Below are 20,007 nucleotides of genomic sequence, written 5' to 3' on the forward strand. Positions count from 1 at the left end.
CTGTTAAAAACAAATTAACAATATTAAATAAAATAAAAATTAGAAAAGTTAACAAGGCATGGTTTAATGTATAAAACACTAATTATGAGACAAATAATCATCATACATAATTAAAATCATGAAATAGCATCACCAGCATCATCGTTATCATCGTCGCCATCAACATCATCGTCACGCGGAGGAATCTGACTTAGAGCGGAACTAAAAATTCCAATATAAGATAAAGTAAATTGCAAATTTGATTCATAAAAAGGAACTTTCAAAAACTTACCATTTTTCTTCAAATAGCTTGTAGAATAAGAGGAAAAAATATATTAGATGTCACCTCTAATGACCTATAGGAACAAATACAGTGTATTAACTGATAAAATAAATAAAATTATAACTAAGACAGTATATAAAAAACTCAGTGAGATATAAGTTTGGTAAGTTTGCATATTAAAGATAGGCTAGAATACCACGGGAAAGATCTACAAAAGTGCTTTATTATACGAGTGTCTCCAACTACACCGAGCAAGACCTGCACAAACAAAATTACAAATTTAGTCAATACCTTAACATAATAAATCATTTGTACTTTTTTCACTAACATTTTAGTCTCTGTAAATTTTGTTCTTTTAGCAGCTATAAATGTTATTTTTTTGGCCATGATTGATGATCAATTTCAGTAGACGACTCTTGTTGATAAGCCGAACCCACAAAATCAAGCCAACTATCATTCTACTTAGGAGATAAGATGAGAAATCAGAGGCGTAATTTGATGGAAAGCACAAATTCAATGCATGAATGAATTACTGAGACTTAGCAAGTCCAAATTCTTATCGTTCACAGAAATAACATAAAATGTTGACCTAAAATGAGTTGATTGAATCAAGGTTACAAAATCAATCATCATTGTAACTGAATAAGCATACAAACAGCGGATAAGTACTGTATCGGAATTTAAACCACCGGAGCAGCCCCGTCCAGGAGCAGCCACACGCTGCCAGGTGCGGCCACGAGCGGCCAAGCACGACGACGGCGGCCAGGCGCGTCCAGGCGAGGACACGCCTGGCCAGGCACGACGACGGCGGCCAGGTGAGCAGCCACACGCTGCCAGGTGCGGCCACGAGCGGCCAAGCACGACGACGGCGGCCAGGCGCGTCCAGTCGAGGACACGCCTGGCCAGGCACGACGACGGCGGCCAGGTGAGCAGCCCCGTCCAGGAGCAGCCACACGCTGCCAGGTGCGGCCACGAGCGGCCAAGCACGACGACGGCGGCCAGGCGCGTCCAGGCGAGGACACGCCTGGCCAGGCACGACGACGGCGGCCAGGTGAGGCCACGCGCGGCCAGGCGCGCCCACGCGCGGCAAGGAGAGAGGGATTACCTGCGCCGCTGCAGAAGAAGGATTCCGCCGCCGCTGGAGAAGGATTCAGCCGCCGCTGCGAGAAGGAGATCAGGTAGAGAGCACATGGATTTAGGGATATAGGGTTTTTATATAAACAAAAAAATTTTGTTGCCATTTTTTTCCCTACTTTTGGGACGAATTCCTAGATTCGTCCCAGATTTTGGGACAAATTCCAGGATTCGTACCAGATTTTAAAAAATTAAAAAAAAAATAATCGGAGGCATTAAATATGGACCTAGAGATGTCGAAATTTCATGAAACAAGTTTCTATGGACTTCTAATTTTTTCCTAATCTTAAAAATATCCTTATCCATAATTTTTACATATTATATTGACTGTGGTGAATTTTTTATTAAGCATTAGGTCATATTCATGTTAAAAAATCACCACGCCCAATATATTAGGTTAAAATTCAGGATTAAGATATTTGTATGATCAGGAGAAAATTATGAATGCATAGAAACTTGTTTCATTAAATTTCGAGATTTCTAGGTCCATATTTAGGCCTTCCGAATGATACTTATTTTATTTTTTAATTTTTTTAATTCTGGGACGAATCCTAGATTCGTCCTAGATTTTGGGATGAATTCCTGGATTCATCCCAGATTTTGGGACGAATTCCAGGATTCGTCCCATATTTTGGGACAAATCCAGGATTCGTCCCCGATTTAAAAAAAAATAAAAAATAAAAGAAAAATTAATCGGAGGCACTAAATATGGACCTAGAGATGTAGAAATTTTATGAAACAAGTTTCTATGGGTTCCTAATTTTGTAATTATCATAAATATGTCCTCATTCATAATTTTAACCTAATATATTTAGTGTAGTGATTTTTTAAACCAAACTTCATTAAATTCAAGTTAAAAAATCACAACACCCAAAATATTAGGGTAATATTATAGATGAGGATATTTTTACAATCAGGAGAAAATTTGAAACTCATAGAATCTTGTTTATGAAATTCTGACATCTGTAGGTCTATATTTTAAGTTTTAGACACATATTCAAACATACGTTAAACGCTAACATAATTAATTAACACTAAAGTATCTATGTTTCACTAAATATGGACCTAGAGATATCGGAATTTCACGAAACAAGTTTCTATGGGTTCCTAATTTTTTTTTTTTTGATGTTAAAATATCCTCATCCATAATTTTAACATATTATATTGACTGTGGTGAATTTTTTATTAAGCATTAGGACATATTCGTGATAAAAAATTACCAAACTCAATATATTAAGTTAAAATTCAGGATTAGGATATTTTTATGATCAGAAGAAAATTATGAATGCATAGAAACTTGTTTCATTAAATTCCGAGATCTCTAGGTCCATATTTAGGCCTTCCAAATGATATTTATTTTTTTATTATTTTTTTTTAAATCTGGGACGAATCGTCCCAGATTTTGGGACGAATTCCTGGATTCGTCCCAGATTTTGGGATGAATTCCTGGATTTGTCCTAGATTTTGGGACGAATTCCAGGATTCGTCCCAGATTTTGGGACGAATCCAGGATTCGTCCCAGATTTAAAAAAATTTAAAAATAAAAGAAAAATTTATCGGAGGCACTAAATATGGACTTAGAGATGTCGGAATTTCATGAAACAAATTTTTATGGGTTCCTAATTTTTTTCTGATGTTAAAAATAACCTCATCCATTATTTTAACATATTATATTGACTATGGTGAATTTTTTATTAAGCATTAGATCATATTCGTGTTAAAAAATCAATGCACTCAATATATTAGGTTAAAATTCAGGATTAGGATATTTTTATGATCAGGAGAAAATTATGAACGCATATAAACTTGTTTCATTAAATTCCGAGATCTCTAAGTCCATATTTAGTCCTTCCGAATGATATTTATTTTATTTTTTAATTTTTTTAAATCTGGGACGAATCCTGGATTCGTCCCAGATTTTGGGACTAATTCCTGGATTCGTCCCAGATTTAAGAAAATTAAAAAATAAAAGAAAAATTAATCGGAGGCACTAAATATGGACCTAGAGATGTCGGAATTTCATGAAACAAGTTTCTATGGGTTCCTAATTTTTTTGTGATGTTAAAAATATCCTCATCCATAATTTTAACATATTATATTGACTGTGGTGAATATTTTATTAAGCATTAGGTCATATTCGTGTTAAAAAATCACCACACTCAATATATTAGGTTAAAATTCAGGATTAGGATATTTTTATGATCAGGAGAAAATTATGAACGCATAGAAACTTGTTTCATTAAATTCCGAGATCTCTAGGTCCATATTTAGGCCTTCCGAAAGATATTTATTTTATTTTTTATTTTTTTTAAATCTGGGACGAATCCTGGATTCGTCCCAGATTTTGGGACGAATTCCTAGATTCATCCCAGATTTTCGGATGAATTCCAGGATTCGTCCCAGATTTTGGGACGAATCCAGGATTTGTCCCAGATTTAAGAAAATTTAAAAATAAAAGAAAAATTTATCGGAGGCACTAAATATGGACCTAGAGATGTTGGAATTTCATGAAACAAGTTTCTATGGGTTCCTAATTTTTTTGTGATATTAAAAATATCCTCATCCATAATTTTAACATATTGTATTGACTGTGGTGAATTTTTTATTAAGCATTAGGTCATATTCGTGTTAAAAAAATCACCACACTCAATATATTAGGTTATAATTCAGGATTAGGATATTTTTATGATCAGGAGAAAATTATGAACGCATAGAAACTTGTTTCATTAAATTCCGAGATCTCTAGGTCTATATTTAGGCCTTCCGAATTATATTTATTTTATTTTTTAATTTTTTTAATTCTGGGACGAATCTTGAATTCGTCCTAGATTTTGGGACGCTGGATTCGTCCCAAATTTTAGGACGAATCCAGGATTCGTCCCAGATTTAAAAAAATTTAAAAATAAAAGAAAAATTATTCGGAGGCACTAAATATGGACCTAAAGATGTCAGAATTTCATGAAACAAGTTTCTATGGGTTCCTAATTTTTTCATGATCTTAAAAATATCCTCATCCATAATTTTAACACATTATATTGACTGTGGTGAATTTTTTATTAAGCATTAGCTCATATTCGTGTGAAAAAATCACCACACTCAATATATTAGGTTAAAATTCAGGATTAGGATATTTTTATGATCAAGAGAAAATTATGAACGCATAGAAACTTGTTTCATTAAATTCTGAGATCTCTAGGTCCATATTTAGGCCTTCCGAATGATATTTATTTTATTTATTAATTTTTTTAAATCTGGGATGAATCCTGGATTCGTCCTACATTTTGGGACGAATTCCTGGATTCGTCCCTGATTTTTGGGACGAATTCTGGATTCGTCCCAGATTCTGGAACGAATTTTACAACGAAAATTGTGTTCGTTGGTAATTTGTAACGAAATTTTTTTGTTGCATATTTCGTTTCTAATTTGGGTTAAATTTTATATTTGTTGCCAAAATTGTTGTAATTTTGGGACGAAAAGTTTTCGTCCCAAACTTTCGTCCCTAAATTATTATTTTTTTGTAGTGGCGGCTTGCCGGTCAATCGAATCGCTAGGACGGGAGATGTTCGAGGTTCTCGAACGAAGAGGTAGGTCTTCCGAATGATATTTATTTTATTTATTAATTTTTTTAAATCTGGGATGAATCCTGGATTCGTCCCAGATTTTGGGACGAATTCCTGGATTCGTCCCTGATTTTTGGGACGAATCTATCTGGGACGAATCCAGAATTCGTCCCTAGGATTCGTCCCAGATTCTGGAACGATTTTTACAACGAAAATAGTGTTCGTTGGTTATTTGTGACGAAATTTTTTTGTTGCAGATTTCGTTTCTAATTTGGGTTAAATTTTATATTTGTTGCCAAAATTGTTGAAATTTTGGGATGAAAAATTTTCGTCCCAAATTTTCGTCCCTAAATTATTATTTTTTTTGTAGTGTCGGCTTGTCGGTCAATGGAATCGCTGGGACGGGAGATGTTCGAGGTTCTCGAACGAAGAGGTGGAAATCCGCCGCGTCAACTCTCAAAAGAAAATTTCATATTTGGTAAATTAAGATGATTGTGAATGTCACAGTCTTCTTTATTATTATTATGAGCAATATAGATTAAAATATGACTTTACAATACCACGGGACATGATTGATCCAGATAGAGTACTTAAAAAAGAAAGCTCTAAATACCTTTTTATTTTTTAAAAAAATATATATTTTTTTTCAAGACTTAACTAGTCTTGATATGGAAGCAGAGGTTCATTCAAAATCCTCGAATTTCATTCGACTATCCAACAAACTCATAACCAAGGTCAAGGCATTCATGAAAATCCTTCCATTTTTTCCTGGTAGAACATAATCATGTCATAAATTATTTCAGCAGCAGCTCATGCTGATACAGTCACTGAATCATCACCCTCTTCCACACACAAGCACAGCAAAGGAAAGAAGCCATTCATGGCGGGTGACCAACTTCCAGTTCACCTCAGCCTTTCCACTACTCGACTCAAACGCGCAGCATTCCCTTTCTGCTACGTCTTAAAAAAGAAAGAAAAAACACTTGCTCGGACCACCTTTTCCGGCGGCGATACATTCTCCTCTGCCACCACGTTCAGGAAGAGAATGTTAAAAAAAGGAAAGGCACGCGAATTGAATCGAAAAGAGGTTCTTCGTCACCTCGTACTAACTGATATACTAGAACTTAAGCAATTAGATTAATTACTAATGTCGTTAGAGAAGCTGCTTGATGTTATTGTTGTCGGTGTTGTTGTTGTTAGAGCTCAAAACTGAGCACCGGAGTAAGTTTGGCCGAAGCTCCAGCTCGCCGGAGCCACTTCCGTCGAGGTTACGCTGCGGCCATCGCTGGTCGTTACTATAAAGGACAGTGACTGACCGTCGAGGAAGCAGTTGCTTTGCCAGTTTTGGCCCGAGTTCCGGCTCATCGCCAGCCACCCTGTGCTCGCCCCCTTGATTGACACCGCCACCACATCCCCGGCGCCGCCCACGTTGGTGACAAGAACAAGGTTGAAATAGGAGTGGCCATTGATGGTGAATCTGATGCCACCCTTCTTGGCGCAAGCCACTCTGCAATTAATCCGATTCGAATTAGCTTTGGAAAGAAAAAAGAAAAAGAGATATGAAGATTACTTGAACTACCTTTTGAATTGTACAGGGACGATTCCTGCTTTCAACTGCGCAATGCGCTGGAAGACGGGCTGCGACAGGTCAAAGTGCTGCAGCGGAGTGTTGCACCACCCGCCGTCGTCGGCGGAGAGCGCGTTGTTGGGCGGGCAGAAGTTGGTGGCCGTGACGGCGATGGTGCCAGGCAGGCACCACGGCGAGCCGGCACACATGATCTCAAAGCAAGCGCCGCAGCTCTGCCGCCGTCGAACAGAGCAGTGCTGAGCGCCGCCGTCTCGGTGCCGTAGCCCTGGCTGTAGAGGTTCCCGAACCCGCAAGCTCCCCTGCAAACATTTCCATCATAACAAACTCAAACGATAACGAAACTAAAATAAAGCTCACCCATGGTTCCCGAAGCATCGCTGCCTCCGTAGAAGGTAGCGTTAGCGCTGCTCCAACCTCCACCGACTCTATATATATATATATATATATATATATATATATATATATATATATAATTGATATGCTACGGATAAAACTCGTGCGAACCGCTGTGGACCTGCTTCCTGATCGATCTGGTGACCGATCAGGGAACCTCCTGATCGGTCTCTGGACCGATCAGGAGGTTCCCTGATCAGACTGGTGATCGATCAGGAAGCAAGTTACCTTTGTCTATATATATATATATATATATATATATATATATATATATATATATATATATATATATATATATATATATATATATATAAAGTTGATTAATTAAAAACTGAAACTGCCAGTTCTCCTAAGCGACAGAAAGCAATAGAAACTGAGTTTGACCCACTGTATCTGTTTGGTGGAGTGCAGCTCCGGCAAGAGTTCTTGAAACTTGTAATTTCTGTTCTTATTTTTGGATTCAGGAAACCCAAACATGAAAAATAGGCAAAAGAGTGTGTAATTATGAAACTGTAGTGGCTTCAATTACAATAACTTTAGTAGTAATCATTTTCTAGACTTGGTAAAAAATGATTTACTCATCGTAGCATTTCTATCAATCTATCTCTAAGTTAACACAATGGAAATAATGATTTTATAGATTGTGGCAAAAGGGTGATTCGCTCGCCCCCAGCATCTCCGTCAACCCGTCCCTATGCCAACACGGAAAAGAGTCTTTGCTTTAAACCATATTTTTTTAAGTATAAAATTGATGTTATTACACATTATATCTAATAACAAATATAAATCTTCAAACGAATTTTGATTTGATATAGTTTATAAAAGTTATAGCTCATAAGGTATAGCATAGACGATAAACATATGACATCTTTGTTATAATGGTCAGAAGTCAATTTTCAAAAACTACAGACTTGAAGTTTATTCTATCATACACCTAATATATGTATATCTATATTTATCTCCTTTCATATCTATAACAATAAATTTATCTTTTAAATAAAAAATTATAACCTTATAAAGCTACTTAACATTTACATTTATATACCGTGAACAGTGTAAAGAATATAATAATAATGAAAATAGTATAATAGAAGGCGGTTAGAAAATTATATACCGGATGGAGTGTTCGTTTATAAAAATTTAAAATGGAATCTCATCTTAATGATTTTAAAAATAAAAGGTACAATTTTAATTTTGCCCAAAAATCAATTTAACCATTTCATTTCAATGGATGATCTGATTAGGCTTCTGGAGTTGATAATTTTATAACTCCGTCTCGTTGAGAACCGGTTCTTGACTTTTAGAGCCATTTAACGTTAAGTTAAATTGGAACGTCAAAGCCAAAAAAAAAATGGGCTTCCCGGGTGAGTTTACACTCCCCTGGTTTCTGTTAATATGATAGAATTAATTAACAACTGCCTAAACTTTCTCCATTTCACTGATTTTTTATAGTTGGGTGGTTTTGTTTGATCTGGACTCTGTTAACGAGGACGAGAACGTGAGAGCCATTTAATGGCCACTTACACTGTCTAATCGACTTTTTAATTAACCTCATTTTGGTAGTTATTAATTGCCAGACCGCAGATGCTTAAGTTTGGCTTTGTTTGACTGATCATCCACAGAATCCATGGGATATCGATGTGAACAAGGATCGAAGCAAGTTCTTGCATGCTCATTAATGCGGTCAAAGAGGTTGTATCACTTCTCTGTGCACTTGTTAATTCTTCTAAACAAGAGCTGCATTGAGTTTTGATGTATTTGAGAAACAAACTCACTGAAAGCAATTTATTGAATGCTGATGCTTAAAGGGCGACACATTAATCAGTAGTTTATTAAATGCTTGTACTTCATGATATTGATCATATGACTTAGGGAGTTCATCCCCTCCGTCCCATCAATCTTGATCGTCATCTATTATTTCTATATTATTAATTTGGTAGTCGGCTATAAGCCCTCTCATCTTGTCGTCAATTTGACGATCAATTATAAATTAATTTTATAATTTATTTTTTTTTACATAATCTGAGAATGAACTAAAATGAATGTACTTATCTTCTGTTACAATGTTCCTAATTTGACAATGCCAAAGCGTCTAGCTAGGTTGGTCATGTTATATTGTCACTAGTTTAATGATGCTATTTGAAGTGTTTCGAAAATAATAGAAACAATTCACTTAACGACACCTTGATGATGCTTTATGTGTCTGTAAACATAGAGAAAAAAACCAATAAATAATATATTTCCTATAACATTTCATGGGTCCAAAGTTTTGCTACACGCACCACGGTTTGAAATTTACTCACTTTTCTCAAACTAAAATGATAAACTAACCACGCATTTTCATTTATTGGTTAAATCATGTTAAATCATAACGTCATGCATGATAGTAATTAGAAGAAAAAACCGAGAAGACAAAAAAATCTCATGATTTTCTAAAAAAAGAGAAACTTTGTTACTAATAGAGAGATAAATCTTCGTACAATTATGAACATATGTTTATAGATATTTTAGACCTTAACACTAAGAAAGAAAAGAAATCTTGATATATGGACCTCAATTCCAATCTTTTAGAGAAAGAAAAGAGTTCACATTTAAGATCTAGTAGCCTCAACAACATCTACCAAGTTGAAAAGAACTCGCCTTTGAGTTCATAGTAGGCTCAACAACAGCTACCGAGTAAGGAGTCAAGTACGCTTCACATTGAAGATATCAGACGTCTTCAAATGACTAGGAAGATGCAACTTGTAGACATTGTCGTTGATCTTCTATAGTATCTCACACGATCTAATCTTCCGATCCTTCAGCTTATTGTACTGGCTAATAGGGAAACAATTATAAATTAAAACATTCCAAACAAAATATCCAACCTCAAAAAGTACTTAATGATGATGATTGTCAATCTGAGTTTTGTACTTGATATTGCTATCAATTTCACCTGCTCATGAATACCTCAAAGATGCTCTGCTATCTTATCTACTTTAGGACTAAATCGTCTCACACATGGAATAGGGCTAAGTCCAGAACCCTAGATGAGTTTCACCCGTAGATAATCTCAAATTGGCTTAATCCTGTGGTCTTGTTTATTGTTTTGTTGTTGGCAAATTTTGCTTAAGGTAATTCCAAATCCCATTGCTTCAGCTTAGTACTTGTCAAACACCTTAGAAGATTGCATGAACTTTGATTCACCACCTCGGTCTGTCCATCTATCTAGGAGTAGTAGGCACTGCTAAAGTTCAATCACATTTCCAATTTTTTCCATAAGTTCTTCCAAAAATTACTGATGAATCTGGTATCACAGTCTGAAATAATGTATCGAGGAATACTATGCAAACATACAATCTCCTAGAAATAAAGATAGACAATCCGGACAGCATTCATAGTCCTCATACGAGCTATAAAATGTATCATCTTTGAAAACCTATCAGCCACAAATAGCTAGAATGGAATCTAAGGTTCATTGGGTGCAGGGTAGCCCCAATACAAAATTCATGCTGGCATCAAGCCAAAGAGTTCTAGGAACAAGTAAGGGAATGTACAAGCTTGCATTTGTAAGAATACCCTTAGACCACTAGCACACAAAGCACCAGTCTACAAAGTGGGCTACATCACTGATCAACTTAGGCCAATAAAAATCAACAAAGATAAAAGTCAGTGTCTTGTTACAACCGAAGTGTCCATTATGAAGTTTATTTATAATTTGTTGCCTTAGTGAATAATCCAGAATGTATAACTATAAGCCATGAAACATATAAATATTATATAGAATAAAATCGTGGCGAAGACCATCATGCACCTCCTAGAATATCTTTTCAAACGAAGGGTCCACTATATATATATCTGTGAAAACCTTAAAACCAGCAACTTTGGTACTCATGGTGGTAAGTAACAAAGAGCAATGGTTTAGGGCATCCGCTACACAGTTCAAGATCCCCACTTAATGTCTCAACGTAAAGGTAAACTCTTATAAATAAGCTACCCACTTGACATGTCACCTACTTAGCTTGTGTTGGCCATTGATATACTTTAAGGTTTCATGATCAGGAAACAAGATGAATTCTCTTTGTACCAGGTAGTGTCACCAATGCTTTAGAGACTAATAGTGTAGAACTCTGTGTTGCAGGTAGAATAATTCTTCTTGAATTTGAAAAGCTTTTCACTAAAAAAGGCAACCAAATTCCCAGATTGGCTTAACCTCCTATCCCAATACTGGATACATCACAATTGACCTTGAATACATGGTCAAAATTAGGTAATGGCAAAATTGCTGCTTTGGTCATCTTTTGCCTAACTAGTTGAGAACTAGCCTCTACTTCTTCATATTATTTGAAATCTTGTCCCTTGAGACACTCGGTGATGGGAGCAATCAGGGCATTAAATTTTTTAATGAACTAGTGGTAGAAAGAAGCCAAGTCATGGAAACTTCTAACGTTGTGCAAGGTCCTTGGTTGAGCCCACTCCAAGACTATGTCTATCTTTGCTTGATCTACGCACACCATCTACAGAAATAATAAAGTCTAGGAAGGTTACTAATTTAGTAAAGAAAGAACACTTCATCTTATTGACAAATAATCACTCATCTTTAGTTTTTCAAAAACAAAGCAAAGGTGAAGTGTGATTCCCATTTTGGACTGTAGACGAGAATGCCATTGAAGTAAACCACCACAAAATGTCCTATGAAAGTCCGTAAAATTTGATGCATAAATCTCATGAATATGCTTGGTGTATTGGACAGTCCAAAAAGCATGACCATCCACTCATAAAGTCCTTGTTGTATCTTGAATATTATCTTCCATTCATCTCCCGGTCTTATTCTGATATAATGATATTCATTTTTAAGATCAATTTTTTGCGTAAATCCTAGAACTAGATAGTTAATCCAACATGTCATCCAAGTGGGTAATTGGAAACCTATACTTCACTACAATCTTATTGATGACTTGACTGTCAACATATATATACCATGAGTCATCCTTCTTCGGTACTAGTAGGGCAGGAATGACACAGGAGCTCATGCTCTCATGGATGTAACCCTTTTCCAGCAACTCTATCACATGATGTTGTAATTCCTTAGTTTCCTTATGACTAAGGTGATATGCTGGTCTATTAGGCAAACTCAATCTTGGAACAAGATCTATCAAATGTTAGATATCTCACATAGGTGGTAGCCCAGAAGAAAGATCCTTTAGCATCAACTCATCAAAATTCGCTAGCAGCTACTACACTTTGGTTAGTAGCTCTATGTCCATAGCTTGGACATAGCTCTGGCATGGTAGTAAAGCATAGACAATGTCATCATGCTCTATCTCATCTAAAAACCTGGATATAAAAAGAAATTACTAGTTTTGGTTACCATAATTGAAGTGGTTCCTTCCCGCTAAGAAGCCAACATAATCTCCTTTCCCCTGACGTAAAGGATATATATATTCTTCTGTCTATCATGAACAACACTACGATCATACTGTCAATGCCACCCCAATATAAATTTTCTCTCATTCAAACTCTTTTCAATGATAGAAGGGTCAAGGACAAAATAGGTATACAATCCTTTCACCCTTCAAAAGACAAGAGAATTACATTGAGTTCAACTCTTCCAACTAAGAGCTTGGTGCTAAAGGTTTCTAGTATTTGCTTGTTTAACAAAATAACTTGTTTCTTCTACCTACGTAAAGAAAGCTCACAAAGAAGCCTAACATAATATATGCTTCCAACATGCATGAATAATGTAATTGATAAATCAAACAACAATCACTAGAAGGTAAGGGTAGAGGTAGGGTTGTAAATAAGTCAAGTCAAGTCAAGTATTGGAGAGTTCAAGCTTGTTTGATAAGCTAAACAAGTCAAGTCATACCAAGTCTAAAATAAACCAAGACATTTAAATGATTGTTCAAGCTTGACTTTATTTATTTTTAATGAGTTTGAGCTTGGTTCATTTAGATGTTATGGAGCTCTCAAGTCACACTACAAAAAAATAGTAAATTTGAGATGAATTTTTTTTTTAAAAAAATTCACAAAATTATTTTAAGACGAAAATTGCTACGAAAATATTTTTGTCACCAATCCACCGTCGCCAAATTTTATAATGAGAATTAGTCGTAAATTCTACGATGAATTTTTTTTTCCATCTAAAAATTCATTGCAAATCTATGATGAAAACTAATTCGTCGCAAATTTCATAATCTCAAATCTGTGATGAAAATATATTTTTGTCATAGATTGGCGACAAATTACTTTTTTGTTGTAAAAATTTGTTGTATATTTGCAAAGAAACCGTGCAAATTCATAAGAAAGAAAAATCCTTTTTCATCCCAAATTTGCGAAGAAAACATATTTTTATCGTAAATCTACAACGAATCCAAAATTTGTCATAGATTTGTGATGAATATATGCAACATTTTTTATGACAAAAAATAATTCATCTCTAATTTGTGATGAAAAAATTTGTCCTAGATTTGGAACAAATCTTAATTCGTCGTAGATTTGCAACGAATCAAGATTCATCACAAAATTATGTTATTAAAATAAGTTTGTGATGAAAATATTTTCATCGCAAAATTCATCACAAAACTCTAAACTTTTTAAAAGAACCTCTCTGTTTGTCCATTTATCATGTATACATATCATATCATCAAACCCAATCAACACATCCATCCTATACAATTAGCATTCAACATATTCTATACAATTAACATTTCCAACTCATCCTACAATTAACATTCAAAGAAGTCATATAAAATAAAGTTCAACTTGAAACTATCATATCTATAACTACAAGTCATATATATCATATCCGATACGGGTTATGAGAAATGGACCCTTCTGTAGGAGAAAAGAGGGAAAATCGATCGAGCGGTAGTGCTCGTATACGCTCGGCACGTGAAGACTGACCGAGCGGAAAAGACCGACCGAACGTTCAAGATCGGCAGACCGAGATGGGCCGAATATGGATAGCCATTCGAGTATGAAAGTAATTAGTCTCATATCGGGCGGAATATAGTATGCTCGGCACTTGAAGACTGATCGAGAGGAAAAGACCGACCGAACGTTCAAGATCAACAGGCCGAGATGGGCCGAATATGGATAGTCGGTCGGGTATGAAGGCACTTAGTCTTTTATTAGACCATACATATTATGCTCGGCATAGGAGTACCGACCGAGCCAAAGAGAGTGACCGAGCACTTAAGTTCGACAGGCCGAGCACGAATAGCTGGTCGAATATAAAAGTACGCAGTCCTATATTAGACAAGAACGTAGTACGTTCGGCATGTGAGTACCGACCGAGAGGCAACCAATCGAGCGATAATATTTGTATACACCTGAGAGGCTAAGGTAGGCAGAACATAAGTAATCGGTTGAACCTTACGCCACTTAACTTCGTGTAACCCCTTAACACATGGTCGACCAAAAGAAGGTCAACCGAGCGAGATTATTCATATACATTCGAGAAGCTAGGTGTTGGTGTAACGACCCGCCTTCTACTAACTAAGCTGTAAGGCTGATTGTCACATTATCCTGTGCTAAACTATTCCCTGACCATCTCTAGGACTAGATGCGGAAGCTGTACTAATTAAAATTTTTGCTAAGTTGTTAACATTTCTTGGTTCTACGTATACTAAGGGGTGTAATCTAAAGTATACCTAACATATACTACATCCCCTATGGTCAAGGAACTGAAATAACCCTTTTCTGGCTGTTATCAGACCTCCCAATCGATCCACGGATCGATCGGAATGTCGGATCGATCCAGCACGCTACTGTGCTCGGGACAATTATCTGGATCGATCGGCTGATCGATCCAGACTGGTCAATCGATCCAGTGATCGATCCCAGAGCTCTCTGTTCGCGACGGAAATGGCTGGATCGATCGGCTGATCGATCCAAAAGCCTACTGTTCGCGGAACAGATTGCCCAATCGATCAGCTGATCGATTGGAAACCCCCAATCGATCCACCGATCGATTGAGGTTACTGATTTTTTACAGCTAACTCTGATTTCAGCACTGTTTCGTGCCCCAATCACAATACAAGTTTTAAAATGATTAATAAACACTCTAACATCATAAAATTAGTGTTCTAAGCATAATAAAGTGCATGGTTAACTAATTCGTAGCAATGAACACACTAAAGTGCAAATGATAAAATACTGAAAAGTTCTAATGTTTAAACAAAGTTTGCTAAGGTTCCCTAAGATCTTCTTTCCAAGTTCCTGCCCACACACATCTTTGTAGCATTGTCCTCCAGCCTCCGCTAGTCCATCTTCCCTTTACCTTTATCTGCAGTATAAGGAAAAGGAAGTATCTATAAGCTTTCGCTTAGTAATAAACCATCTACCTCACTAAAACATGCATACGATGCATTTATGCTGTTAAAAACATGCTATCAAACATATGATGAACTTGTCAAAGCATGACATACTGAAATCACTGAACATGAACACTAAAGCATGACATACAAGCTAATCATAAACTATCATGAGTATCAATAAAGAAAACTGAATTGAACATGAACTGGGCTAAGCTGGAACTGAATTCAAACTCAACTATCATAACTAATCCTTGTGAGTTTTGAAAAGCTATAATATAATAGATTAAAATACATAATCATACCGCTAATGGGCCCGGCAACTGTACATGTTATGCGCGCATCCTTAACTAGATCCGGGGTTGCAAATCCCGAATGTAGTAAGGTTTACTAGGTTATCTAAACCTAGGGGCCGACTATGGGAGCCCAGCCCAATGAATATCTAATCCTGTACAGTGCCCCTACTGAAAATAAAATACTGAATCATAGCTAATTAATTTATCTTGCTTTTACTAGGTTATCTGAACCTAGAGGCGACTGTGGGTGCCCACCCATTGGACCGTAGTCCCATATAAGCTGTAGCAAGACTAACTAAACTATTTAAATGCTTCTATTGCATTTACTGAGCTAGTAAAAATGTCTACTGTAGCATTTTGCTGAGCTAAGCATTTTATCGAACACTTAGTGTGCTCCAACTCTCCTCTCTATTAGGGAGACCACCCCTAGGCACCCGACAACGTCTAGCATCTCCAACTGAAAGGAGAAAACGTGTCTGGCCCATCTAGAGGTGCTCAACTAAATCCCTAAATCTGCGAGGAGGGTTAAGTACACCCTATGCGTCGAAAAACTACATATAGCTAACTAAAAGCATACAATCATCCGAAAAGCTACTTATACTGCAGGTGAGGGTTTCTTACCTCCTGTTCGTAATTTCTTACGAGTCTATTCGCTAGGTTTCACGGAGGAGAGATCTCTTCGACGATCTTCTCGTGTCTATGCGTTCCTCTCACGGAGGGGAGCGTCCTCGTGCCCTTGATGTTGCCGGGAGGTGCCCCTAGCACCCTTGGCTTGGTGCGCCGAGAGAGGGAGGGAAAGGAGGAGTGGGCGGCGGTGAGGGTTGAGAAGAAGAGAATCACGATTAAAATAAAACCCTCACTTAATAATTTCTTATTTATATTAAGTGGTAATTTCGGCCCAACTTGAATATAAATTTAATGGTTTCCCTTTCCTTTCAGCACGGCCCTGCTGGGTTCACCTGGTTACTAAGGTTCACAATAAGTCATAGAACCCAATAGGTCTCGGGTTCAATTCCCGCTTAGGCTGTTTTCGTTTTCTATTTATTTTTGCTACTTCCGTTACTCTAAAAATTCCGTAAAAATATCCTAAAATTTCAAAAAAATCATAGAATATTTCTAAAATAGTTTTGAGAATTTTAGGCCTTACAATCCCCCATACCTTATAAAAAGTTCGTCCTCGAACTTAGAATAATTTTGGGTACTTCCGTCTCATGCTTGCTTCTATCTCCTAAGTTGCCTCTTTTGTTGTGTGACTGTGCCAAATAACCTTGACTAATGGTACTTCCTTGTTCCGCAATTTCTTAACTGCTCGGTCTATTATTTGAATAGGCCGACTGTCATAGCTGAGGTCTTCGCAGATCTGTACCGACTGGGGCTCAATCACCTGGGTGGCATCTGGGATATGCTTCTTCAGCATAGAGACATGAAATACATTATGGACAGCTGACATTTCCTGGGGTAGCTCTAGCTCATATGCTACCTTGCCCACTCTTCTGCTGATAAGGTATGGTCCCACATATCTGGGACTTAGCTTGCCCTTCTTCCCAAAACTCATTACTCCCTTCATGGGAGCCACTCTGAGGAACACTGAATCCCTAACTGAAAACTCTAAAGGTCTGCGCCATATATCAGCATAGATTTTCTAGCGGCTCTGAGCTGTCTCTATCCTCTGGCGGATCTGCTGTATAGCTGCTGTGGTATCTGCCACTAGATCTGTCTGAAGTTCTACCTCTTTCTGTTCACCACTCTCATATCAGCAGATTGGAGATCTACACCTCCGCCCATAGAGAGCCTCATAAGGTGTCATACCGATAGTGGCCTGATAGCTGTTGTTGTATGCAAATTCTGCTAAACTCAGATATTTGCACCAACTTCCTTTGAAATCTAGGGCACATGCTCGGAGCATATCTTCGAGTACCTGATTTACTCGCTCCGTCTGACCATCTGTCTGAGGATGGAAGGCTATGCTGAATTTTAACTTCGTGCCCAAAGCTGACTGTACACACTCCCAGAAGTGTGATATGAATCTACTGTCTCTGTCTGAGATGATGGTTCGTGGGACTCCATGTAATCTAACGATCTCCTTGAGATACAACTGAGCTAGCTGTTCCATGGAGTAGGATATCCTGATAGCTAAGAAGTGAGCTGATTTAGTCAATCTGTCGACTATTATCCAGATGGTATCAAAACCATTCGTGGTTCTGGGTAATCACACTATAAAATCCATAGAAATGTCTTCCCACTTCCACTCTAGGATCTGGATGGGCTGCAAGACTCCTCCTGGTCTTTGGTGTTCTGCCTTAACCCTCTGACAGGTTAGGCAGGTGCTGACATAACGAGCGATGTCTCTCTTCATCCCAGGCCACCAAAAACGTTTCTTCAAGTCCTGGTACATTTTGATGGAGCCAGGATGCATCGCATAGGGAGTCTTGTGAGCCTCGTCTAGGATTTTCTTCTGTAGTTCCTCCTGATCCGGAACACATAGCCTGTCACCAAAATACAACACCCCATTATCTGATATTCTGAACTCTCCACTTTCTGATTCCGCTAAACCTTGCTTGATTCTCTAAATTTTAGGATCCTGCTCCTGAGCTGTCTGGATATCACCAAGCAAGGTAGACTCTAATGTCATGGCAGAGAGCTGTCCGACTATGAGTTCGAGACCAAAATCTGAGATCTCCTTCTGTAGGGGCGGTGACATAGCTGCTAGAGATAACAGGGTAGCGCTGGACTTCCTGCTGAGGGCGTCTGCTACCCTATTTGCTTTTCCTGGGTGGTAGAGGATATCTATGTCGTAGTCTTTGACCAGCTCTAGCCATCTGCACTGTGAAGAAGTACTTCAGACTCTGATGATCTGTATACACTCTGCACTGAGCTCCATACAAGTAATGTCTCCAAATCTTGAGAGCGAACACCACTGCTGCAAGCTCAAGGTCATGAGTGGGGTAATTCCTCTCATAATCCTTGAGTTGTCTGGAGGCGTAGGCGATTACCTTGCCATCTTGCATCAGCACTGCTCCTAGTCCCAACTTCGAGGCATCACTATATATATCGAAGCTATCTGCGTTTTCTGGTAGAGTCAGTATAGGTGCACTGGTCAATCTTCTTTTCAGCTCGCTGAAACTGTTCTCACAGTCCTCTGTCCACTGAAATTTTCTGTTCTTTCTGGTAAGAGCTGTCAGTGGGGAGGCTATCCTGGAGAAATCCTCTACAAACTTTCTGTAATAACCTGCTAGTCCCAAAAAGCTTCTGATCTCACTGACGTTCTTGGGTCTTTTCCAGTTACTCACAGCTTCTATTTTACTAGGGTCTACCATGATACCATCCTTTGAGATGATGTGACCCAGGAAGGACACCTGATCTAACCAAAATTCACATTTGGTGAACTTGGCATACAACTGGTTTTGCTGAAGGGTCTGCAATACTATTTTCAGGTGCTCTGCATGTTCTTCCTGAGTTCTGGAATAGATAAGAATGTCATCGATGAACACGATAACGAACTTATCTAAATATTCCCTGAATACCCTGTTCATAATATCCATGAAAGTAGCTGGAGCATTTGTCACGCCGAAGGGCATGACTACGAACTCGTAGTGTCCGTATCTAGTCCTGAATGTTGTCTTGGATATATCCCCTTCTTTAACTTTCACCTGATGATAACCTGATCTGAGGTCTATCTTCGAGAACACTGCTGCTCCCTTTAGCTGATCGAATAGGTCATCTATTCTGGGAAGAGGATACCTGTTCTTGATTGTGACTTGGTTCAATGCTCTGTAGTCTATGAAGCGCATGTTCCCGTCTTTCTTCTTCACGAACAATACAGTGCTCCCCATGGTGAGTGACTAGGACGGATGAAGCCCTTGTCAAGCAGCCTGAGTTGCTCATGAAGTTCCTTCATTCTGCTGGAGCCATGCGGTAAGGTGCTTTGGAGATAGGATTTGTACCGGAATGAGCTCTATCTCAAATTCGATCTCACCCGGTGCTAGGCCCGTAACTCTTCGTGGAAGATGGTAGTCACATCGACTCGGACCTCTAGCTCGTTGGTCCTTGTCCGACTGCATCGACTACGTGTGCTAAGAACCCGTACATCCTAAATCCATCAACCTCTGTGCCTTCATGAGAGAAACTTCTTGGCCTTTCTCCCGGGTTCTCCGATTATACTTCTGCTTCCGGTTGGAATATGACTTTCTGTTACGGCACTCGATGGAGGCACCATATTTGATCAAGAAGTCCATCCCGAAGATAACGTCGTAGTCGGTCATATTAATCACTATCAGATCGCAAAAGAGCTCTCTGTCTGCTATAGTGACCGGCACTGCTCTGAGCCAATGCGTAGACGCCATGATTTCTCCTGAGGGTAATGTCGTAAGGAACTGGCTACTGAGTACCTCTGGAGGTACTGCTAACTTCTCAGCAAATGCCTTGGATATGTATGAATGGGTTGCCTCAGTATCGAATAAGACAGTTGTACTTTGCT

General features: G+C 38.1%; 1 pseudogene; it reads right to left on the minus strand.

The window, feature by feature from the left end:
• Positions 1-6,159: 6,159 nt before the first annotated feature.
• LOC121999581 lies at positions 6,160-8,848 on the minus strand (annotated as a pseudogene).
• Between the last annotated feature and the right edge of the window lie 11,159 nt (positions 8,849-20,007).

This window comes from Zingiber officinale, chromosome 7A (genome assembly GCF_018446385.1).
Source record: "Zingiber officinale cultivar Zhangliang chromosome 7A, Zo_v1.1, whole genome shotgun sequence".
NCBI lineage: Eukaryota > Viridiplantae > Streptophyta > Magnoliopsida > Zingiberales > Zingiberaceae > Zingiber > Zingiber officinale.